Source organism: Nomascus leucogenys, chromosome 13, assembly GCF_006542625.1.
Source record: "Nomascus leucogenys isolate Asia chromosome 13, Asia_NLE_v1, whole genome shotgun sequence".
Taxonomy (NCBI): Eukaryota; Metazoa; Chordata; class Mammalia; order Primates; family Hylobatidae; genus Nomascus; species Nomascus leucogenys.
The window spans coordinates 11,567,643-11,594,850 of NC_044393.1; positions in this window are offsets into that span (position 1 = coordinate 11,567,643).

Genomic DNA, 27,208 nt, shown 5'->3' on the forward strand with positions numbered 1-27,208 from the left:
TCTCTGGCCCTTTACTTTCTTTCATAGAGTAAGAAGTCCAGAGGCAGAGCAACTCTCTACAGTTGTTTAAGAGAGTAGGTCTGTGATTCATCAACATCAAGATTCTTTCCACGTGTCCATTCTGCCATCCTTAATATACTAGCATCACCTGCAAGCTAGCTCTTTTTCTGGTGGGAAGATGAGCTACTGCAGCTACAGAATGCAGAAAAGTCCTCTCTGGTGTCTCCTTAAGGAGAAAACTTTTTCCAGAAACCCCTGGGCAGATCTTTCCTTACTTCTCATTGGCCAGAGCTGGATCATATGACCTCTCCTGAGCCAATCACTGGAAAGGAAAACAAGATTTTGATACCTGGCTTAGACAGTAAGTTCTATTTTCTTGAGGTGGGAATGGGGTCAGCTTTCCTTGAAGCACAAGATTGCATGGAGGATGGGTGGGTAACCTAATACATTGGGGTTCTGTTAGAAGAGGAAGGGGGAAAATGGACATTGGATAGGAAAGCTATAGGATGTTCATTTCTTTAAATGTGCATTAGAAACAAACCTTTAAAAAAAACAGCCTTAAGCAACAAGAGCTATGAAAACATGAGTTCTTGTGCTAATTTTAGTTTGTTTTCTAATACACATTTAAAAAAATGAACATGCAATAGCTTATGTTTTCATAGCTCTTGTTGCTTTGGTTGAGGCTAAGTTTTAAGTCTACTGAAATACACAATTAAATATGAGTTACTATACTCTTAAATCACACAATAACTAAACTTTGAGCAGTTAGGTATGTTGGCCATTGTTTATGTTATACTCTTTGCTCAGAAATTCCTATTTATTCTTCAAAGCCCAAATCAAATGTCCCTTCTCTCATCTCTCATTCTTTTTATGCCCAAAAAGGATTGGTTTCTTCCACAGCACTTTCTTTTTTATATACCTCTTCCAACAAGGGCCAGGTTGTGATATTTACATATTCACTCCTGATTGGGAACACCCTGTTTGTCATTCAGCCATTTATGAAACACTCGGTTGAGCAGCATTTATACAGCTTATGGAGAATACATCTACATTTCCAGCCCTGGCAACTAAAGTGTGACGCATAGGAGGTACTCGTGGTATGTTTGCTGTGCAAATGAAGGACGACTGGATCAATCAAGTAATTTCTTCAGTTGCCAGTAACTATCCATGCAAACTTAGCAAAGGGGAAAAACACATTTTGAACAACTGGCACTTTAGCAATTTCTTATGTAATTCAAAACAAAACCAGTCAATCTCATAAAATCTCTGAGGATTGCAGACAAAAATGTCCCTGGAGTAGGACTGGATTAACACACGGATAATTGGAGGTAAGCCCTTTTGCCTCCAACCACTAGCTCATTACTAATTTACCCCACTTTAAGATTATGAGTCAATTTCCTTCTTATAAGAGATTGTGCCACTGCACTCTGGCCTGGGTGAAAGAGCAAGACTCTGTCTCAAAAAAAAAAAAAAAAAAAAAAAAAAAAAAAAGAGAATCCAAGGAAAGCTAAAGATGTACTCCTCTCACTGTGTAAACATAATTTTATTTCTAATTAATTTCAATAAAATTTTAAAAATTAAAATTTGATGACTTTCCTGTCTTATTTGGAACACTTCAATGACACCTCATTTCTTTCAGGATAAGGGCAGAAACTGGTCTTCACAGATCTAGTAATTTGACTGGAAACTTTTTTCTTTTTTTTTTTATTATACTTTAAGTTCCAGGGTACATGTGCATAACGTGCATATTTGTTACATAGGTATATATGTGCCGTGTTGGTTTGCTGTACCCATCAACTTGTCATTTACATTAGGTATTTCTCCTAATGCTATCCCTCTCCCAGCCCCCTACCCCCTGACAGGCCCCGGTGTGTGATGTTCCCTGCCCTTTGTCCATTGTTCAACTCCCACCTATGAGTGAGAACATGCGGTGTTTGGTTTTCTGTCCTTGTGATAGTTTGCTTAGAATGATGGTTTCCAGCTTCATCCATGTCCCTGCAAAGGACATGAACTCACCTTTTTTATGGCTACATAGTATTCCATGGTGTATATGTGCCACATTTTCTTAATCCAGTCTGTCGTTGATGGACATTTGGGTTGGTTCCAAGCCTTTGCTATTGTAAATAGTGCTGTAATAAACATAGATTGCATGTGTCTTTATAGTAGCATGATTTATAATCCTTTGGGTATATTCCCAGTAATGGGATTGCTGTGACCTGAAACTTTCTTTTCATCTTGCTTCTCACTGTCCTCCCCACTCTCTCTTCTGCAGCCACACTGGTTGCTTGCTGTATTTCAAACATGAAGCTGCTCCTTCCTCAGGACCTTTGCACATGCTTTCCCTCTGCTCCAGATACTCTCCTATTAACCTCTAAGGTCTCAGGTTAAGTGTGACTTTCCCTGGGAAGCCTTCCTAGTCTCCCCAAGCTAGATGAGGCTCCCATATCACATATTCTTATGGCTCTATACTTTTTTCTTCAGGAGAGTAATCAAGTTTTAATGAAATTGATCCTTTGTGTAAGCATGTGTTTGATTTCTGCTTTCCTCATAAGAAAGTAAGTTCTGTGAGGTTAGGGAACTATGCGTTGTTAACTGCTGAATCTGCAGTGCTTAGGACAGGGCCTGGCACATAGTAGGTCTTCAATAAAGACTGGCTGAATTAACCAATAAATGAGCCTGTCCAAGAGCAGTAAGGTCACTGCCTGGACCCATTAATATTCCCCCAGGACAACACAGAATTCCAAAGTCATTTTCTTTTGACAACAACAACTCATTTCTGCATTCACTCAACAAGTATTTATTGAGCACCTGCTGTGTGCCAGGATCTTACAGTCAGCGGGGGTAGAGCCATAAACTAAATGACCAAGTTTCTGGTCTCCTGGAGCTTACATTGTAGTGGGGAGACAGAAATGAACATATAAGTAAATAAATGCAGAACAAAATACCCGGTAACAACACACCCTATGGAGGAAGCACCAGGATTTTATTTGAAAATTATTTTTTATGTGTGTCATGGTAGTATCCTTTTCCAAAAATTGACTTTCTTTGTTACGAAAATAACAGCCACCATAAATTTACCAAGTATCTGGGCTTAGCTCACCTCAGAATGACTCTTCACTTCAGCCAATAAGAGGGACTCTGTTTACACGAAGATCTCTTTCCTGAGTGGAAAACAGACAACAAATAAAATATTTCAGGGTTAATTTAACTTTCCAAATTACAAATTCATCTGAAGTGCCATCCACTGCCAGGCAATAACTCACTATGCTGCCAGATTTCAAGTACTGTAGCGACCGGTTGGTGTTAAACTCCTTACACACACTTCTTAAAAGATGGCTACCCTGGGGTTTATATCAAGCCTACATAATCATATATTGAAGCTTGGCTTATTTATTTCCATGTTTCTGAAGTACTGTTAATCATTTTTCTAAGATGGTTGATGTGTTACATAATTAATAAAACACAAGAGCTTAGGAAAAAAGCCCAGAGAGAGAGATTTGGGCATACACTGAGAAATGGTGTCACTTTTTGGTACCAGTGGAACTCCCAGCTTTCCGAAGATCAAGTCTTAACTGTAGGAATATGAAAACATATTTTCTTTTTCCTTTCAGCTTTCTCCTTCCTTTCTGTGTTTGGTGAACTTAGACACTGGTCAATGCTAATGTTTTACAGAGAAAGAAAGTGTGTGGAGGGAGGGGTGAGACGCGGTAAATAAAATCATTAATTCATTTTCTCACCTTTTTGCCTCCGGTGATTGCTGTCCCTATGGGTGATAGCTTGTCTGTGGTTTTGACCCAATTCTTAACACCTTTCTTATGATACTCTGCCAATTAATCTAATGGTTCATTAATTGCAAACATCTGAAATCATTACACTGTGATTGGGCACAGAAGCATCAAACCTTGGGAAGCTGTAACTGCTTAACCAGCAAATGGGCTCACTGCAAAGGAATGTCGATGTTTATAGTAGATGTAACCCAAACTTGGGTGTTCATTGACACATTGTTCCATTTGTATACAACCACCCTGGCATCTATCTGTTCAAGAGAGCATGATTTATCCAGTGCTATATCCTGCAACTGACAGGCCAAAGATTAGCGCTTAACCCAGATGAAAGTGGAGGCTGTGTGTATTCCTAAAACAAATATTTAGTGTCTGCCAAGCTCTGCTTAATATTAATTCACGATAGAGAGCAGTTAATTTAAGCTTAGTTCATGCCAAAATCTATTTGGGTTTTGTAAATCATTTTTCAAGATTACAGTGTAGAAAATCAGACAAAAAAGAGATTTCCCTAAAGTTACAAAACTGCAGATCCCGTCAGGGCTTTCAGAAAATATCTAGTCCAAAGTTCTAAATGGGCAGCCCACAAATGTGAAGTCTTCCAGGAGATAGGATTTTCTTGAATAGCACAGTTTTTTTAATAATTGTTTTTAACTGTTTTCAACATCTGAATTTCTGACTTTCCTTACAGATCTAGCAATACTGGGTCCAGGGTCCAGCAAGGCAACAGTCAGCTGGAACTGAGGAGAGGATGTCCCTGTAGAAAGAAAGAATACATGCTCTCTGTTGGGCCATAGCCCCCACCTCTCCCTAGTATTTACTCGTGCCCACTTAGACCCGCCCACTGCTCATCTGACAGACGAGGAAACTGATGTCTGGAAAGGAGGAAGGGCTATTCAAGGACATGTGTTCTGCTAGAGTCAGAGCTGGGATAAGAAGCCAAATCTCCTGACTCTACCATATTTATTTATTTATTTAGCATCACTCGATGCCATTTCATATTGATATGCATATTGTTTTAGGAGGAAAAATTTTAATCCAGTGTTTAGGGAGTTTTCAAAGGGCATAGGGCATGCCTGGGTCATTAGTAGTATGATCGATCACTCTTCATTATAGCACGTGTACATTATTGCTTCTATAAGAACTAAATAAGAGTGATTTTACAAAACTACAAAAATGCATTAAGACCTTGCCATCTATATGCACCTCTAATTTGCATGGGCAGTGACTTTCTGCTTTCGTTTATTGACATCATTACCTAACCCCTGTAATCATAGGTACAGCTACCACTTACTGGACACCTCCTATATTCCACGCTTACCCATACACTTTTCTCCTAAGTACCCAAAGCAGTCCTCAAAGATCAGTTTATTGTTCTCATGTTACAGATGAAGAATGTAAGCCTCAGGAGGACTAAGCCACTAGCCCAGGGTTACACAGCTAGTTAATGACAGCTTGAATTTGAACCTGGATATGTTGGCTTCAAGTCCTTGGTCCTGCTACTGTATGCCACGCTGGCTGGCTTCTGCCGAGTTAAGCTTTTGCCCTATTGACATAATTAAAAATGTTGTTTGTACATTATACATGGCTCAGTGTAAGGAGGCAAAGAAATATAGGAGAGACATGCAGTTGAGAATGGGTTAAATTTTCTGATAGCATCGGTTTTAAAAATGAATTCTTTGCATTTTTAAAATGTGTGTGGAAGCATATTTCTCAGTGTGCAACAAAAACATTTAGGCTCCCCTGTCATTTTGGTGAATTTTGTTTGCATGCTCTCTTCATGGAATACTGATGTTAATTTTTGGTTAAGTTTAATCGTATGAAGTATAAAGCAATTTGATAGAATAAGTAACCTTTCATTAAAGTTCAATACAGTACTTAAGGAAAATGGGACTGTGTGCATTAATTGATAGTTGACAGCTATTATTTCCATGAAAACCTTTTATAGTAAAATTTCTATTTGATAGATTGGAATTTATAAAATTTGCATTTCACTAAGCTGGATTCAACTGGAAGTACTGGGGATGTTTTTCTTCTTTAAACAATATTCCATCTTTACGTTTTTATTTAACATTTATTAACGGATAGAATCTTAATTTAAAGAGTATGGCACAGATTTTATTTAATAACTCAGGCTTAGTAGTGCATGAACATAAGCATTTGCCCTGTATTTGACTTTGATAAAACATGACTATTTATGAATATATTTATCCATGGAGACTTAATTAGTACAGTTGGGTTTGGGGCAAATAGCTTAATAAAAGAATTTCGTTTCATTTTATCTGTTTTTATTTTTAACTCACAATAAATCACATAAATATCACTGGGAATTTTTCTTCCAGTTGGCAGGTTAGAAGAAAGTGATATTATTTCAGATTTGTCATATTTGACTGACATTACAAAAATGTGAAATGGAATTCAAATTCTAATTCTATTCAGATTCTGCTTCATTCTACCCCTTTACAAATACTTCTTTATGAAATGCTTGAGTGACCACTAAGATTTCATCTGGCATCTATATCCAAGATTTTAACAAATGAGCTGATGTTAACATGAAAGCTATTTTCTCCCATCAATTCTAATCAAAATATTAGCAAGATTCTCCATGGTTTTTTATAAACCACTCAAGCAGAAGTTGTTCTTGCCATTTAAGAGATGGAAAGTTTAGAGCCAAGAATGGTGAAGTTACTTGAAATTAAACTAATTTAAGAATGTATCAAGGTCTGAATCCAGGGACTGACGTCTTTTTCCAAATGTAGCCACCAGATTAAAAGGCTTCCCGTCATGCTGCCCCCTCTACCTGGAAAGCTTCCTCTTCTTCCAGGTAGACCTGGCTCCATCACACGTTTTAGGATTCAGGTGATACCCTTACACACAACACCACAAGTCCTCCTCTCTATCTAAATGATGTCTCCTGTCACCCCTGCATCTTTTCATTCTTGCAGAGCATGTATCACAGGTTATGGTTGTCTAGCTATCTGAGTACTTTTTTGTCATACATCTCTCCAATTAGACTTTCCATCTCCATGAGGGCAAGGATCTTATCTAATTTGCTCACTCTGCTGCACAGTTAGTGTGTGGCACAAAGTATGAATAGGTTCTCAGTACATTGTTGAACGAATGAGTGAATGGAGACTTAAAACTCAGAGCTCAAAATGAATTCCTGCCACAAGTAAATCCGCTGTGAGACCAACGACTCCTAGTTTGTATGATAAGGCACAGCTTATTCCTGTCTTCCAAAAATTGAAAGAGAGAAATTTTAGCTGGGTAGTTATACAGTCCACTTTATGATGCGACACAAATAAAAAACTTGGTGTTTCTTTTCAGAAGTCTCACTCATTTTCCTGAGAGCCACTGATGTGATAACAGCCATGGATCCAAACCCACGGAGCCTAAAGGAGGCTGTTTTTAATCACTTCAGCGAAGAAACTTTGTTTATTGTCGCCCTCAGTGGCACTGCTACCCCAAAAGTAACTCAACAGGAATTACCGTGAAACTCAGGAGACATTGTGAAAGATATAGTAGTATCTTATAATAATGTCGTTTATTCCACAGGACAACTCAGTACTATATGGTGTCAATGCGGGAAAGCTTCCTAAGGAAGTGAGCAACTGCTATGTGTTCAGATTTAAGGGCAAAGTCACTGAAGAGCAATTCAGTTCCATGAGCTATAAATTCCTATTTTTCAGGGAGTTTCTCTCCTCTTCTACTCCCTTTGAGTAAAATAGTTATCGGGTTCTTTTGATATTTTTTCTGAAGTCAGGATTACTAATATAAGGAGATAGCATCTCACTTTACGAGCTGGAATAACAAGAACTTACTGAGATGGACCAAAAAAGAAATCTACTTTGAGTTCATGCAGTTCTTACAGATGCAACCTTGTCATTAGGCCAGGAGCCAACAAATGTTTTCTGAAAAGAGCCAGATAGTCAATATTTTAGGCTCTGCAGGCCATAGTCTCTGCCACTACCACCCAGTTCTGCTCTTGTAGCATTAAAGCAACTATAGACAATGCATAAATGAATGCACATAACTGTTCTAATAAAGCTTTATTTACAAAAACAAATGGCTAGCCCACAAGCCAGACAATGCATAAATGAATGCACATAACTGTTTTAACGAAGCTTTATTTACAAAAACAAGTGGCTAGCCCATAAGCCAGACAACGCATAAATGAACGCACATAACTGTTTTAATAAAGCTTTACTTACAAAAACAAGTGGCTAGCCCACAAGCCAGAGTTTGCCAATGGCTGATCTAGGCTAAATTTTGGATAAAGCCCAATTTTCTAGTAGGAGCTTACAGGAGCTCATATCTGAGACTTGAACTCCCCCCAAAAATCCTCCCTTCCACTGTTTCAACCCAACTGATGGATGCCTAAAATCGCCCCTTAAGGGTTTTAACTATTTTTGTTAATATACGTTAATAGGTATACATCTAGGAAGGAAAAAAGCATTGTGTAGTCAAATATATTTTGGATGCTGTATCAACAACTTTAAGCATATTTATATATTGAAGAATTTTTAGGGCCTTTAATATGTTAATGTATCTTGAAAATAGGGGAAGATTAAACATAAGCATTTCCTAAATGTATTTGACTCCAAAATCCTTTTGTGAGGGCATTTTGCAGGACTGTTTTCCACCAAACACACCTTTGGAAATCCTATTTTAATATAAGGATGTCATTGGGAAGGAGTAATAAATGATGATAGCTATCAGGTATTGAGTGCTTACCACATACGATTCCATATACATGATGTCATTTAATCCTTGCAACCACCCTATGAATTATGTCCCCTTTATAATTAGGAATATTGAAATGTAAACAGATTAAGAAATTTACTTTTGATTATATAATTGGTAAGTGGCAGAGTCAGCTTTCAAATATATGTCTGTAACTTCAAAACTCAAGCTCTTAGATTCTATTAAATCTTAGAATCATTCACATTTCAGTCTGAAATAAGGATTTCCTAAAACCAGATAATTTTACACTAAGAAAGGTAATTAGAGATGTAATACAATTCACTTATATGGAAATGAATACATTCCTCAAAAAGGAAAACCAAACCTCAGAAAGAGATCAGGACTGACCCAAGGACACTTAGTCCTCAAGATGCAGGATCAAAGAATCAAAGAATATTACATTAATTTAGTATAATTCCCTTTCCAAAGATGGCTTTGCTGAGATGTGCTCAATGGAGGAACAAAAAAGGTCATATCAGTCAGGACCATTTCAGTTATAAAAGGCAGAAAACCCTACTCATACTGACTTAAGCAAGGGAGAACTTATTGACTCATGTAACTAAAAAGTACAGATGAATCTTGCTTCAGGGATCCGTTAATTCAGGAGTTAAACTATTTCACCCAGACCTGACTCTCTTTCTCTGTGCTCTCAGCCATGATTTCTTCCTCAAATTTCATATAACGGTAAGATAACTATCAGCAGCCACATGGTAATATCCTCACAGGTTCAAATGCAGCAGGAAAATAAACTTCTTTCAACTCTTCTTTCAAAAATTGGGACAAATGTCCTGGGTCATTACTGAACAAAACTGTGGTCAGAGGAATAACAGACACCTAAGGTTCAAACCATGAGATAATCCTCTACATTGCCAATCGCAACCTAGCTAAGAAGCCAAAATCAGTTGAATAAAAAAGAGAAAGAAAGTTTTAACTTCTCCAAGAATAATATCAAGGGTAAGTTGAGTGTATTAATACCTACCTTGAAGAATTGTTGTAAGGATTACACAAGAAGCAAAGTATGCAAAGTGTCTACCATGCCACCTGACATATGGTAGGTTCTCAATCAGTATTAGTTTTTTTTTATTCTTTACCTACCATCAGAGCTTGAATACTAATAGAATTCTCTTGCTATCCAACTCTATTCCCACCAAAATGTTCCCAAGATGCTGCCCCTGATGTCTCTAGGGATTAGGGGATCTGACACAGAGACATTTTTTACAACAAGAAAATCACAACAATGGGTTTGAATTGGCAACAAAATTATTCTCAAAATTATAGTATTTTCTTTCTTCATAGGACACTTTCTACACAATGGTGAAGCCTTTTGTAGTGTCAAGATTACAACAGCTTATAAGAGACCAAAAACCAGACACTGAAGTGAAAGATCAAGCAAACTTCTACAAAAAGCTAACAGAATTACTCAAGAAGTGAAGGGAGAAGGGATGGATCCTGGAGGTGTGAGAACTTAGAACTGCCATTCTTCTGCTTTTCTCCTACTTTTCTTTAATAGAATTTTTTTCTATTATTCTGTTCTAAAGAACTCAACCAAATTATTGAGTGATCCAATTAAAACCACAGCATCACTTAGCAATTGTTAGTACTTAACACTTGTCTGGCTGATACTTCTAAATGTGACTGAGGAATTATACCATGTTGTTATTCTCATTACTCCTCACTGCCAGTGGGACAGGAACATCCACTTCCTGAAGCAAGAAAACACTTTCTCTACTTAAAAAAGTTCTCCAAAACCTACAAAATAAATTTTTTTGAAAATAGCAAGAGAAAAACACGTTACACAGAGGAACAAAGATGAGGTCAACTACTAATTTCCCATCAGAAACAATGGAGGTCAGAAGACATTGGAATGACATGTTGAAAGTGCTGAAGGGTTGAGGGGATTGGCAGGGGGGAATCTGTTAACCAAGAATTTTATACCAGAAGAACTAGCTCTCCACTCCTTAGATGTAGGCCCTGCATAGTGACTTATTTCCAAAGAGTATGATATAGGGACAAAAGAAGACATTTACAGTGGAAAAACCTGACAAACACTACCTCAGCTAGGTGAGCAGGGTAAACATCATGTGGATAAATCATGATTTAAGTCATAAATTATGTCGATATCATATACCTTTGATATATGTGAAAATAATACTTTATCACTGTCATCTTCTTCCCAGTAACCATAACCCCAGTCTTATCACGAGAAAAACATCAGACAACTCCTAATATAGGGGCATCCTACAAAATACCTGACCAGTACTCCTCAAAACTTTTAGGTCATCAGGCCAGGCATGGTAGCTCACGCCTGTAATCCCAGCACTTTGGGAGGCCAAGGCAGGTGAATCACTTGAGGCCAGGAGTGCTAGACCAGCCTGGCCAACATGGTGAAACTCTGTCTCTACTAAAAATACAAAAATTACCTGGGCACGGTGGCAGGCACGTTTAATCCCAGCTACTCAGGAGGCTGAGGCATGAGAATCACTTGAACCCAGGATGCGGAGGTTGCAGTGATCTGAGATCACATCAGTGCACTCTAGCCTGGACAACAGAATGAGACTCTGTCTAATAAATAAAAACACAAAACTTTCACGTCATCAAAATAGGAAAGTCTGAGAAACTGGTGCAGCCAAGAGGAGTCTGGTGGACCTAGTGACTCCTAGGCTAGCACATGATGTAATATACCATCCTGGATGGAATATTGGAACAGAAAAAAAGGGCATTAGGTAAAAACTAACGTTCTTAATAAACTGCAGACCTTAGTTAATAATAATATATCAATATTCATTTATTAATTGTAACAATTATATCATACTAATGTACAATGTTAATAAAGAGGAAACTAGCTACAGGGTATATGAGAACTCTGTATTATCATCTCAGTTCTATAAATCTAAAACCATTCTAAAAGATAGAGTCTATTTTGTTAAAGTCTCAATAAATTTAAAAGAACTGAAATCATGCAAAATATGTCCTCTAATCATAGTAGAGTTAAATTACAAATTAATAATAACAGTACAACATGTCAAAATTTGTGAGATTCTGCTAAAACAGAACTTAGAGGGGAATTTACAGCCATCCACGCTTACCTTCAAAAAGAAGAAAGGTCTAAGATCAATTATCTAAAATTTCATCATAAGAAGTGAGAACAAGAAGAAAGAAATCAAACCCTAAGAAAGTAAATAACAAGGTATGAAAGAAAACCACTTGAAAATTATACAGCTTACAAAGGACTTCTATCCAGAATATATAAACAATACTTTGATAATAAGGCAAACAAACCAACAAAAAAATAGGTGAAACATTTTAAGAGACCCTTTGCAAAAGTGAATATATATGTATACATATGCATACCTTGTTTTATCATGCTTTATTTTATTGTACTTTGCAGATACTGCAGTTTTACAAATTGAAAGTTTGTGGCAACCCTGCATCCTTGGAGCAAATCTGTCAGCACCATTTTTCCAACAGTATGTGCTCACTTTGTGTCTCTGTGTCACATTCTGGTAATGCTTGCAATATTTCAAACTTTTTATTATTATTATTTCTATTAAGATGATCTGCAATCAGAGATCTTGATGTTACTATTGTAATTGTTTTGGGTTGCCACAAACCATGTCCATATAAGGATGCAAACTTAACAAATAAATGTTGTGTGTTCTAACTAGCTCATCAACAGGCCATTCCCCCATCTTTCTCCCTCTCTTCGGGCCTCCCTACTTCTTGAGACACAACATGACATTAAGCCAATTAATCACACACAATGGTCTCTAAGTGTTCAAGTGAAAGTAAGAGTTACATGTCTCTCACTTTAAATCAAGAGCTAGAAATGATGATGCTTAGTGAGGAAGGTAAGTCGAAAGCCAAGATAGGCTGAAAGCTAGACCTCTTGTGCAAGACAGCCAAATTGTGAATCCAAAGGAAAAGTCATTGAAGGAAATTAAAAGTGCTACTCCAATGAGCCCACAAATAATAAAAAAGCAGCACAGCCTTACTGATGATATGAAGAAAGTTTTAGTTCTTTGAATAGAAGATCAAATTAGCCACCACGTTCCTTTAAGCTGCAGCCTAATCCAAATCAAGACTCTCTAACTCTCTTCAATTCTAGGAAGGCCGAGAGAGGTGAAGCTGCAGAAGAAAAGTTGGAAGCTAGTAAAGGCTGGTTGATGAGGTTTAAAGAAAGAAATTGTCTCTATAACATACAAATGCAAGATGAAGCAGCAAGTGCTGATGTAGAAACTGCAATTGGTTATCCAGAAAATATTAAGTTAATTGATGAAGGTACTCATATATAAAACAACAGATTTTCAATGAGAACAAAACAGCCTCACAGTGAAAGAAGATGCCATAGAGGACTCTCACAGCTAGAGAGGAGAACTCAATGCCTGACTTCAAAGCTCCGAAAGCACAGGCTGGCTCTCTTGTTAGCAGTAATCCAGCTGGTGACTTGAAGTTAAAGCCAAAGCTCATTTACCATTGTGAAAATCATGGAGTCCTTAAGAATTATGCTAAATCTACTCTGTCTATGATCTGTAAGTGGACAAAGCCTGGATGACAAGCCCATCTGCTTACAACATGGTTTACTGAATATTTTAAGCCCACTATTGAGACCTACTGCTGAGGAAAAAAATATTCTTTTCAAAATATTACTGCTCATTGACAATGCACCTGATCACCCAAGAGCCCTAATGAAGGTGTACAAGGAAAGTAATGTTGTTTTCATGGCTGCTAACACAACATCCATTCTGTAGCCCATGGATTAATTTTGACTTTCAAGTTTTATTATTTAAGAAATACATTTTGGAAGGCTATGCTTGCTATAGTGATTTCTCTGAAGAAACTGGACAAAGTAAATTGAAAAGTTGAAAATTAGACAAGTTTATTTCAACCTTCATGGATGACTTTTAGGGGTTCAAGACCTCAGTGGGGGAAATAATTGCAGATGTGGTAGCAAGAGCAAGAGAATTAGATTAGAACTGGAGCCTGAAGATGGGGCTGAATTGCTGCAATCCCTTGGTCAAACTTGAATGGATGAAGAGTTGCTCCTTATGGTTGAACAAAAAAAGTGGTTTCTTGAGATGGAATCTGCTCCTAGTGAAAATGCTGTGAATTGTTGAAATGGCAAAAAAAGAATTTAGAACATTACATAAACGTAGTTTATAAAGCAGCAGCATAGCCTGAGAGGATCAAGTCCAATTTTGAAAGAAGTTCTACTGTGGGTAAAATGCTATCAAACAGCATTGCATGCTATAGAGAATCCTGTCATGAAAGGAAGAGTCAATCGATGCAGCAAAATTCACTGTTATCCAATCAGTCAACAGTCATCAACATCAAGGCAAGACCCTTCATTGGCAAAAAGGTTACTACTCACTGAAGGCTCATATGATCACTAGCATTTTTAGCAATAAAGTATTTTAATTAAGTTGTGTACATTCCTTTTTTAGACATAATGCTATTGCACACTTACTTGACTATAGTATGGTGTAAACATAACCTTTATATGCACTAAGAAACCAAAAAATTTGTGTGACTTGCTTTATTGCAATATCCACTTTATTGAAGTGGTCTGGAACCAAACTAACAATATCTCCAAAGTATGCCTGTGTACAAATGGCCAACAAACACATTAACAATTTTAATATAATTGGAGATAAGCAAAATGCAAATTTTAAAAAAACAAGAGATACTCCTATAAAGCCAGCAAATAGGTAAAATTTTAAAATAGCCAAAAATAGCAAGTGTTGGTGAGGACGGAGAGCACCTAGAGACCTCATACGCAGCTGGCATAAATTTAAAATAATACAGTAACTTTGGGAAACATATTGGCAGTTTCTTAAAAAGTAAAAAATATATACACTTATAATCAAGTAATTCCATTCTAAGGGGAAATGAAAATATATGGCTATATTATTTATTACAGCCAAAAAATTAAAACACTCAAATACACATCAACTGGTGAATAGATTTAAAAAAGATGGTAGTCTCTATCAAATGTAATATCACTCAGTAATAAAAAGGAATGAACTATTCATTGATTTATGCACCTTTTTCGGAAAAAATACCTTGGCTCAGAGAATTCAAATTAAAATAAATGTTGACAGAAAGATAAGAAATATTATTGAAAATAAGCACTTACTGCAGCCACTTTTGCTTTCAAGAGCTGTAACACAATTCATCCTAAGAAATGTTCAAATCCTCTTTTTTTAACCTTGGAAACCACCTGATAGAGTTCTTTGAATGTGAAAACTGAGGTCTTTAGGTCATAGTAGGGAAGTCAAGAGTAAAACACCGGAAGGGCTAAATACTTTTACATAAAGGGAAAAGAGGAATTTGATGGCTCTTTGATGGCAACTCTAGAGGCTATGAGATGAAGAGTCTGAAGAAGAAAAGAAACAATATGATTTAAAGGGAAGGGAAATGGAAAAGGAAGCACAGGAACATGCTAGGAGTTTACAGAGTAGGAGTTCAGAGACAGTACAGACAATAGGAAATTCTATGTGGTAGGAAAGGATTTTTAGAAAACACACAATAACCAGCAAACATACAAAAAAATTCTCAACATCACTACTCATCTGAGAAATGCAAATTAAAGCCACAATGAGATACTATCTCAGACCAGTCTAAATGGCTAGTCTTAAAAAGTCCACAAACAACAGATGCTGGTGAGGCTGCACAGAAAAGGAAATGCTTGTACACTGCTGATGGGAATGTAAATTAGTTCAGCCACTGTGGAAAGTACTTTGGAGATTTTTCAAAGAACCGAAAACAGTACTGCCATTCAACCCATTACTGGGTATATACCCAAAGGACTATAAATTGTTCCACCATAAAGACACATGTATTTGCATGTTCATTGCAGCACTATTAACAGTAGCAAAGACATGAACTCAACCTAAATACTCATCAATAGTAGACTGGATAAAGCAAATGTGGTAAATATATACTATGGAATACTATGCAGCCATTAAAAAGAAACAAATCATGTCCTTTGCAGCAACATGGACGCAGCTGGAGGTCATTATTAAGCAAATTAACTTGGGACTAGAAAACTAAACACCACATGTTCTCACTTATAAGTGGGAGCTAAACATTGGGTACTCATGGATATAAAGATGGTAACAATAGACACCGGGAATTACTAGAGGGCAGAGGGATAATGGGTTGAAAAACTAACTGTTGAAAAACTATGCTCACTAACTGGGTATGCCAATGTAATGTGAGCAAAAGTAAGATATGTACCACTAACTGGTAACGGTACTCCAAACATCACCATCATGTAATGTAGCCATGTAACAAACCTGTACATGTACCCTCTGAATCTAAAATGAAAACTGAAATTCTAAAAAAAATGTCTAGGATCAGTGATGATATATTGAAGTGCTTTCATTCACTAAGTATTAATTGAGCTCCTACTATGTGTCATGTTCTATTCTAGGCACCAAGGATAGAATAGCCGGTTAATGAAACATCAAATTACCCCAAGGATACTCTCAACAATGTAAGGTTATTTTCTGCCCTGAGTTATCACTGCTATCATTGCTCTTCACTCCATCCCAAACAGGCAACAAAATTCTACTACAAACAACAGCATTATTTTAATAGTTCATTCGGGAAATAAAGGACAATAGATGTTGTCCAATATGAGTTAAAACAAGACCAGCAACATTGGATGACGGTCACAGTAGAAGAGTAATGGCCCAAAACAGATGATCTCAGACAAGCAAACTGTAGCAAAGGCTGATTCAGAAAGCCTCAGAGATACCAAGGAGATCTTCGTTGACCTCCCACAATATGAGGTATGGCAATGTGGTGACATTTGGGGCTATACACCAATGTTGCAGTTCCCCTCCTTTCAGGAAAATGGTGAAATCGTGCATTCCCACCTCCTCCAAGTTCAGCATGGTCAGAAGATGTGCTTTAGCCAATGTAATGTGAGCAAAAGTAAGATATGTTACTTCCATGGTGAAACCTATAGAAGAAAATGAATAAACCGCCATGTTCTTTTGTTGCCTTGCCATAGCAACAAACCGCCATCCAGGGAATAAAGCCTCTGTTCACCAGCTTTCCTCAATGAGGATATTTAAAGAGCCCACCAGCTAACTTGAAATAGACATAGAGCATGAGCGAGAAATCAACCTTTGCTGTTTATAAGTCAGGACAACATAGCGGTCATTTGGTACCACAGCACAAGCTAGCTTATCCCAGCTGATATCGATAGATTCAGCTAGTCTCTGTGGATATTGCAGGAAAGCTGAAGGACCCAAGGATATCTGAAATTTTTAAAGATCTTTTTAAATAACAGAGCACTCTGAAGGAACCAGGAAGACAATGTGCTTTCAAGTGCCAGATTGGAATAGATGGGAAGATAAAAGCAGTAAATTCAGCCCTAAGGATTCTGGAAGGTAAGGCAAGCATCATGACAGGTCTACTTGTCTTTTTCTGACAGGAAGAAGTATACACCTTTGTGCAGAGACAATACTTTTTATCCCCCTAGAACTAAATTCAAGCTGGATTTGTCCTCTGGGGATTTGTTTAAAGGCTGAGGAACAGAGTGAACAACATCTTTGCCACAAAATCACAGACACACTATAAAACTGGACAGTCCTTTCAGTGACCCTGTCCAGAAGGAAAAGGCATAACTTAAAATAGTGCAGCAGTGAAGGCATTTTTCTGTGAAAACTTGAGACAACATGGACCTACCATGCTACTTTCAGAAGACCTAGATCAGAGTTCTCAGACACTCATTTGTAAAACATTTTCACATTTTCCCATGGCCACTTGCTCTCTGTTCGTTAGTTACTCACTATTTTTGTTAAATTGATTGCCATGTATGGACATCATTCATTTTAAAAGAAAAAAATGATTTGAGTAGTATGAATTGAAAAACAGTGTCATCCACCATAATAGATATAAATGTAAAATACCTATCATCATAAATACACATGAAAATAAGACAAGGTTATTCCGTTTTACCTGGATATTGTAGCCTGCCAAAGTTTATATGCCTGAGGTGTGCCTGTTGTTCAAAGGAGGATTACAAAATGATAGCACCAACCTGAGTCATTCTCCTTCACTAACAGACGAAAGAGAATGATAAAGTAATTTTCATACTAAACAATTCAATGTGCTACTACTCAAATAATCTCAAGTGCTCTCTGTGGTACGTGTCCTACATTTGGGGAATAAGGATTGGAGTGGGCATGGATGTAAATTCATCTCTCAGGTCACTGACAATTGGGAGAACGATGGACCGACAAACCCAAACGCTGCACTCTGAAATCCATCATAGTGTTCTCAAAGAGGCCAGACTGCCCACAGGCAAGCTGCTCCTACCAGTGCCAAGGGCAGCAGGACATGAAAGCAGGCCCATTCCTCAAAGGCATGGGGCTTCCCTGCCTGGCAAGTGTGGTTCATCAACTTTGACAAACCTTCTCAGAGTAGCAGTGCAGTCTAAGAGGCTTCCACTTGACCTTCCTTCAGTCTTTCCTTCCTTCCTTCCTTTCCTTCCTTCCTTCCTTCTTTCCTTCCTTTCTCCCTCCCTTCCTCCTTCCCTCCCTCCCTCCTTCTCTTCCCTTCCTTTCACCCTCCCTCCTTCCCTTCCCTTCCCTTTCCTTCCTTCCTTCCTCCCTCCCTCTCTCCTTCCCTCCCTCCCTGCCTCCCTCCCTCCTTCCCTTCCCTTCTTTCCTTCCTCCCTCGCTCCCTCCTTCCCTCCCTCCCTTCCATTCTCTTTCCTTCCTTCCTTCCTCCCTCGCTCCCTCCTTCCCTTCCCTTTCCTTCCTTCCTTTCTTCCTTCCTTCCTCCCTCTCTCCTTCCCTCCCTCCCTCCTTCCCTTCCTTCCTTCCTCCCTCCTTCCCTCCCTGCATCCCTCCCTCATTCCCTTCCCTCCCCTTTCCTTTTCCTTCTTTCCTTCCTTCCTTCTTTCCTTCCTTCCTTCCTCCCTCCCTCCCTTCCCTCCTTTCTCCCTTCCTTCCTTCCCTACTTTACAAGGATCAAAATTACTCCACAGTCTGATGGCTCACCCAGCTTCTCTCTCAGATTCCCCTCCATTTTCCTTTGTAAGCATTTCCCCCAATCCGCTTTGTGTGTGCCTAGCTCTGCTTTCGCATCTGCTCCTCAGAGAACCCAGACTCACACACTGACATTATTACCTAATGCATCTTGTGGAGTCCAAATGAACAGGCAGGAAGAAGTCCCACTAAATTGTTTTGTCCAAATATCAGATGTCTCAAATAAGCATTAGATAGAGTAAATCTCAGTCTAATCTTCCCCTAAGCTTACATAGTGCAGATAGTCTATATTGTTGATTAAAATAAAAGCCACAGGATCTGTGTACTAGGATTAAGAATGGCAAAGCTGACGTTTTGTGGTTGAATTTTAAGAGCTGCATTTATTTCCTTCCCCCAAATATTAGGCAGATATCTACTTATCTTTAAAACCCCAACTCAAGCATTACCTGCTCTGAGAACTCTTCCCAGATCTTATCAGCCAGCATTGGTCCTGTCTCTGTGTCCCCACAATATCCCATTAGCATATGCCTTCCAGAAAGCACTTACCACATTGCATTGTAATGAGAGTAGAGTCATATCTTATGAGACCAGGTTGAAAAGTCAGAGCCTGGAGCAAACATTATATAGGGGAAAAATATATTTTAAAATCTCTTTAGAAAGTCCCATGGTGCAGATGGACAGACTGTTTCTCAATGAGTCCATCCCAACTAGTTTTCTTCTTGTGTTGGAAAAATCACTATGCCACTAGTTAAGCACATTATAAAGTAGTTGGTTTGTATTTCAGGACCACATTGCATGAAAAATACAACGATGCTGGATGTTTAAATGTGAGGATGACACTCAACCACTCAACACGAGAAGATGTTCTATGAGAGGCACAGGAAACCTGAGATTCACTGAGAAAATTCCAGCTTCCTTTCCCCCTCACACTCCAGCTGGGGTCTGCATTTATTGAACAGAATGGCAGTGTTGGCCACTTAAATAACTCTTTCTCTCACTTTTTAAAACCTTGCATATAGTTAAATTCTCAAAAGTTAAACTCAGTATTTACTGTAACTTCTGTCTCCTTCAGTAGAGTCTACTTGACTGAAAGCTTCTAACACTTCACAGTGTCTGTACACAGCTAGTATTAAAAACATGAGTGAAGGCTGGGCACAGTGGTTCATGCCTGTAATCCTAGCACTTTGGGAGGCCAAGGTGGGAGGATCACTTGAGGCCAGGAGTTTGAGACCAGCCTAGCCAACATGGTGAAATCCCGTCTCTGCTGAAGATACAAAACTTGACTGAACATGGTGGCACACAACTGTAATCCCAGCTACTCAGGAGGCTGAGGCAGGAGAATCACTTGAACACGGGAGGCAGAGGTTGCAGTGAGTCAAGATTGTGCCATGGCACTCAAGCCTGGATGACAAGCGAGACTCTGTCTCAAAAAAAAAAAAAAAAAAAAAAAATATATATATATATATATATATATATATAAAAAATATATATACACACACATATGTATATGTATATATGTGTGTGTATATATATGTATATATGTATATATATGAATGAAGAAGTGAGGGAGAAAGAGAGGGAAAGAGGAATAGAAGCAAAAAAATAGACACCAAACAAATTCATTCCTGGAAAGTGTCTTGGGTTGAATTTCCTCAGGACCAGGCCCCAAGACAAGGATTTGAATGAAAGGTGATCCCAGGAATCATACTGAAAGGAGTAACGAAGAGAAACAGGGGACAAAGGATGGAACACTTCCCTACAGGGCACATAGATAGGAGCAAGTGACTGCTGTTGGCAGCTGGGATTGAATCCTACAGAGGACTCTGGGGACAGTACAGAACACAACTCCAAAGCCTCCTATATATGGGAAAATAAGCTGAAATATTTATCCACCAACCCCACTCACACGCAAAGGCCAACATTCTTATGGCAAGAGAAAGCCCTGCTGCTGAGAGTCACAGCTTTACAGTAAGAAGCCATAGGCATGTTATCAGAAGTGTGAGACTGGGGGAATGTGGGTAGAACACAGACATCCATTGCCACAGAAGGAAGGATACAGAATCTGAACATATTGGGATTCTGATTGTTTTCTTTGTAAAATAATTTTTTAATGATTATATTTAATGGTGAGCATAAACTGTCACCTACGTCTTCTTCATGAGCCACCTCTTGTAATCTTTGGTTTTAAAGCCATTTTTGAAATTTAAAAAATCTATTTGTAACATACTAATTTCACCCATATTTTAGATACATAAATATACATACTAAATAAAAAAATCTATATGATGCTTAATATATGATGTCTATATAATGTTTTACATATTTCCAGCAACTAGTTGGCACAGTATTGTTGACCTTTAGCATCATATTTACAGTTAAATGTTTACACTAACCAGAATTTTTTATTAGTTAAAGCAAATTAAAATTTTGCAGTCTTGAAAAGAATGCTCCCTCATTATCCACTAAAAAGTTATCACGATGAAATATTTGTTAAACTAAAGGTAAAAATTAAAGATCACAAGATCATGAGGAAGCAGCCTTTACTTTAAATTTTCACATACATGCCAACACTTCACTGTTATAAATAGAGAAGCTAGCAGATAAGTTATATAACTCTGATTCAATGCCCTGGATTTGGGCAGCCTATTCTGAAATTGTAAAAACCAAAACGGAGATTCTTTTTCTACAACCAATGGAAAATGAATGTAGACATTTATGACTATGTTACATTTTTGCCCATGAGTATTTCTAGCCTGTTCATTGTCCTAAGCCCCAAATAATATTTTACCTACAAGATACTATGTAGATTGTTCATTGGAATACTAATTCCTCTCATTAAAATCCAAGTTGATGAGGGTCCAATGTGTTGCAAGGTTCAAAAAGGTACACTTTCCTTTAAGCAAAGGCTGTGCGTAAATCCCAGATCTCTTTATTCGGCTGCTGGGAAGGGAATGGTGAGCTCACTGTCTCTGATCTATGTCCCGACCTTCGGCGGCCCTCTGTGACTCATTCCTTCATTCTCTGCCCTTGAGCTTCAGACCCCTGCCCTGAACTCTCACTGCCGCCATATGGACCCCTCCTTAAATAAATAATACCCATTTTTTTAAAATCCCAGAAGCTTTTGTTATTGTAAGGAATCTTATGGTGCTTTTTGTAGTAAAGCGTAGAATTGCCTCTATTGTGACCACTTTACAGAAACAGGATAGACTGGACCCAAAATGTAGTTCAGATATCAAGACTCCTGACACCACACAGAGACAAAGAGGGTGCATACAAGCTTTGTGACTCACATAATAAGGCTTTCTGGAGACAGCAGAGCAGACTTTCAGGCAGATCCAAAATTTCTTGACAGAGCAGGGAAAGGACACTGACTTGGGGCTTTGATGGTGGTTAAGGGCTGGGCGCACATTAGGGTTCCCGTGATGCCTGGTTTAAACTTCCCACCGGCACCAAAGGAAGGATTGTCCGGGATTTCTTATCAGTTTCCCCAGATATGGAATAGACAGGGAGGAAGGATGAATGAGGCCTAAAACCTGTCCATAAACATCAAACAACGGAGTCTCTTTTTTTAATGTATGTATTTTATTAGATAATTAGGTTAACTTCAGATTTGGCCTTCAAAACCAAGGCCAAAGTAATTATGCAGAATTAAAATATATTCAAGAAACCAATCACAATTTAACTAGATCAGACTTCAACACGGAGATGATTTTGTTCCTTCAAATAACTTTCAGTTAGGAAGATCACATTCCTCCAATATGTGGAAAGGCAATAAATACCCTTTCTTCTCTCAGTCACTGAGGAATGCATTTTTTTTTTCTTTGTGTTCATTTATGTATTTATTTAGAGACAGAGTCTTGCTCTATCACCAGGCTGGACTGCAGTGGCTCCATGATGGCTTACTGCAGCCTCAACTTCCTGGGCTCAAGTGATCCTCCTACCTCAGCCTCCCAAGTAGCTTGGACTACAGATGCATACCACCATGCCAACTATTTTTAATTTTCATAGAAACTGGTCTTGCCACGTTGCCCTGACTAGTCTGGAACTACTGGGCTCAAGCAATCCTTCCACCTTGGCATCCCAAAGTGCTGGGATTCCAGGCATGAGCCACTCCTCCAGCCAACATTTTCTCCCTTAATGAGCCTAAAGTATTAGAAGGCATAGGGAAGGTCCTCTGAACAGCAGGGCACTTCCGAGGTGAGCCATGGAGATACGGGCAAGGCAGCAACTACTTACCTTGTCACTTGTAGGAGTTCTTTTGAGAAATCTCTATTCAGATCTTTTTTGCTGTTTTTCCTCCCTTCTCCTTTCCTTGGTTTCCCCCTTCCATGACGCTTCTTTAGACACCTTTACTCATCCTTAAAATCCTAATGCTCATCTCTGTAGAAGCCAAGAAAAAAGGACATCCCCAGGAGCAGGAAATAAGTGCTGTGATTTGGATGCCAGTCATGTCTCCTTCCTCTTGGTCAAAGGCTGTTCACTAAATAATCACCAGTTTCATGGATTTGGAATCAATAGGCCTGGCAACTTCACCAGACAGCTGTCCCCTCAACCAAGTCATGTGCAAGGAATATTCTGGAAATGGAGAAATGTCTTCTTTTATCTTTGTTTTTAAATTATTTCCTTAGGTTTTGGGGGAACAGGTGATATTTGGTTACATGAGTAAGTTCTTGAGTAGTGATTTGTGAGATTTTGGTGCACCCATCTCCTGAACAGTATACACTGAAATCAATTTGTATTCTTTTAACCCTCACCCCCTTCCCACCCTTTCCACCTGAGTCTCCAAAGTCCATTGTGTCATTCTTATGTCTTTGCATCATCATAGCTTAGCTCCCACTTATGAGTGAGAAGATGTCTGGTTTTCCATTCCTGAGTTACTTCACTTAGAATAATAGTCTCCAATTCCATCCAGGTTGCTGTGAATGCCATTAATTCATTCCTTTTTATGGCTCAGTAGTATTGCATCATATATATATATATAAAATCAGTTTCTTTATCCACTCGTCGATTGATGGGCATTTGTGTTGATTCCAGGAAGTGGAGGCATGTCTTGAGCAGTATCCTTAGGATTTTGGGGGACCCTCATATGCTTTCCTGCAGAACCTTTCCATTTTATCTGGACCTGATCTTCCTCCCCCATGTGTCCCTGTCTCACTTCTAGAGTCAGACTCTTTATTACAGCTTCCCCATTACAGTCAAAATTCATATATTGATATAATAATCATCATAGGTAATAAAACTTATGGTTACTAGGGTATCTGCTACACACCAGATATGGCACCAACTATTTACAAGCATCATTTAATTGAATTCTCACCACAATCCTGAGAGTATCTTTGTTTGGGTTCTCCCCAAAGGAGAAACTTGAAGTATTTGAAAAGAAGCTATTTATTGGGGAATGTAGGGCAGGAACATAGTAAAGGATTGGGAAATTGACTCAGGATGGGAGGAAAGCCAATAGAGGGTGCTGTAACAAGCTAGTTACCCCGGGGGTGTCTGGAACTCACTTCACCTGAAGACCTTCTGGGAGACTGAGCGGAACACAGAATTGTTCCCTGGGTGGGGGTGGGAGGGTGGGGAGGTGGGGGGTGAAGTGGGGATGGCAAGGAGGCTGGGATGTTTATCTACCAGCTCCTGTTCTTATCATTTGCAGGTCACTCCTGGAGGTACCACCCCCAGCACTGCCAACTTGCCCACGTGCAGGTTGAGCTGCCTATTACAATCAGAGAAAGCCTTCAAGGAGGGAGACATTGGTGCTTGAAGAAGCTATTAGCAGGTATAGGGAATGTCCTCTGATCAGCAGGGCATTTCCAAGGTGAGCCACGGAGATATGGGTAAGGCAACTACCTGCCTGCAGATAGCAGCTCCTATTGTTCCCATTTTATAGATAAGAACATGAAAGCTCAGAGAGAGTAAATAATGTTTTCAATGATCACACATATAATAATTAAAGAGCTAGAACTAAAACACAGGCCACTTGACTCCTGAGTTGCATTCTCTCTTTTTTTTTTTAATTTTTAACTTTTGTGGGTATATACTTACGGAGTGCATGAGATATTTTGATACAGGCATAGAATGCATGATAATCACATCAGGGTAAACGGGGTATTCATCACCTCAAGCATTTATTGTTTATGTATGTTACAAATAATCCCACTACAGTCTTTTGGTTATTTTTAAGTGTACAATAAATTATTGACTGTAGTCCCCCTACTGTGCTATCAAATACTAGATTTTACTCATTCTAACTAACTATATTTTTTACTCATTAACTACCCCACTTCCCCTACCTCCCACCCTTCCCAGTCTGTGGTAACCATTATTCTATTCTCTATCTCATTATTTCAATTCTTTGAACTTTTTTATCTCCCACAAATAAGTGAAAACATGCTGAGTCTGTCTTTCTCTGCCTGGCTTATTTCACTTAACATAATGACCTCTAGTTCCATCTATGTTGTTGCAATTGACAGGATTTCATTGTTTTTTATGGATGAATAGTATTCCATTGTATATATGTATCACATTTTCTTTATCCATTCATCTGTTGATGGATACTTGGGTTGCTTCCAAAGCTTAGCTATTGTGAATAGTGTTGCAATAAACATGGGAGTGCAGATACGTATCTCTTCAATATACTGATTTCTTTTCTTTTGGGTATATACCCAGCAGTGGAATTGCAGAATCATATGGTAGTTCTATTTGTAGTTTGTTGAGGAACCTCTATACCGTTCTCCATAGTGGTTGTACTAATTTACATTCCCACCAACTGTGTGTGAGGGTTCCCTCTTCTCTATATCCTTGCCAGCATTTGTTATTGCCTGTCTTTTGGATAAAAGCCATTTTTACTGGGGTGAGATGATATCTCACTGTCGTTTTAATTTTCATTTCTCTGATGATCAAGGATATTGAGCACCTTTTCATATACCTGTTTATCATTTGTATGACTTCTTTTGAGAAATCTCTATTCAGACCTTTTACTCATTTTTAAATCAGGTTGTTGGGTTTTTTCCAACAGAGCTGTTTGAGCTATTTATGTATTCTGGTTATTAATCCCTTGTCAGATGGGTAGTTTGCAAATATTTTCTTCCATTCTGTGGGTTGCCTCTTCACTTTGTTGATGATTTCCTTTGCTGTGCACAAGCTTTTTAACTTGATGTCATCCCATTTGTCTATTTTTGCTTTGGTTGTCTGTGCTTGTGGGGTATTACTCAAGAAATCTTTGTCCAGTCCAACATCCTGGAGAGTTTCCTCAATGTTTTCTTTAAGTAGTTTCATAGTTTGAGGTTTTAGATTTAAATCTTTAATTCATTTTATTTGGTTTTTGGATATGGCAAGAGATAGGGGTATAGTTTCATTCTTCTGCATATGGATATCCAGTTTTCACAGCACCACTTATTGAAGAGACTGTCCTCACCCCAGTGTATATTCTTGGCACCTCTGTCAAAAATGAGTTCACTGCAGACACATGGATTTATTTCTGGGTTTTCTATTCTGTTCTATTGGTCTATGTGTCTTTTTTTATGTCAATACCATGCTGCTTTTGTTACTATAGCTCCACAGGATAACTGGAAGTCAGGTAATGTGATTACTTCAGTTTTGTTCTTTTTTTCTCAGGATATATTTGACTATTCTGGGTCTTTTGTAGTTCTCTATAAATTTTAGGATTTTTTTTCTATTTCTGTGAAGAAAGTCATTGGTATTTGGATAGAGATTGTATTTAATCTGTAGATTGCTTTGGGTAGTATGGACATTTTAACAATATTGATTCTGCCAATCTATGAAAACATGGAGTATATTTCCATTTTTTTGTTATCCTCTTTAATTTCTTTCATCAATGTTTTATATTTTTTGTTGTTGAGATCTTTCACTTTTTTATTTAAGTTTATTCCTATGTATTTTATTTTAATTGTGGCTATTGTAAATGAGATTGCTTTCTCAATTTCTTTTTCAGATTGCTTGCTGTTGGCATATAGAAATACTACTGATTTTGCATGTTGATTTTGTATCTAACCTTACTGGATTTGTTTATCCACTCTAATAGTTTTTTGGTGGCATCTTTAGGTTTTTCCAAATATAAGATTATATCATCTACAAACAAGGATTATTTAACTTCTTATTTTCAAATTTGATGCCTTTTATTTCTTTCTCTTATCTGATTGCCCTAGCTAGGACTTCCAGGACTTTGCTGAATAATCATAATGAAATCGGGCATCCTTGTTGTGTTGCAGATCTTAGAAGAAAAGCTTTCAGTTTTTCCCCATTCAGTATGATATTATTATGTTGAGGTATGTTCCTCGTATACCCAGTTTTTTGATGGATTTTATCATAAAGAGATGTTGGATTTTATCAAATGCTTTTTTTAGCATCAATTGAAATGATCATATGGTTTTTGCCCTTCATCCTGTTGACAGGGTGAATCAAATTAATTGAATTGCATATATTGAGCCATCCTTGCATCCCTGGATTAATCCCACTTGGTCATAACAAATGATTTTTTTTGATGCGGTGTTGAATTCTATTTGCTAGTATTTTATTGTGGGTTTTTGCATCAATGTTCATCAGGGATACTGGCCTGTAGTTTTCTTTTTCTGATGTGTCTTTTGTTTTTGGCAGGAAGATAATACTGGCCTTGTAGAACAAGTTTGGAAGTATTCTCTCCTCCTCTATTTTTTGAAATTCTTT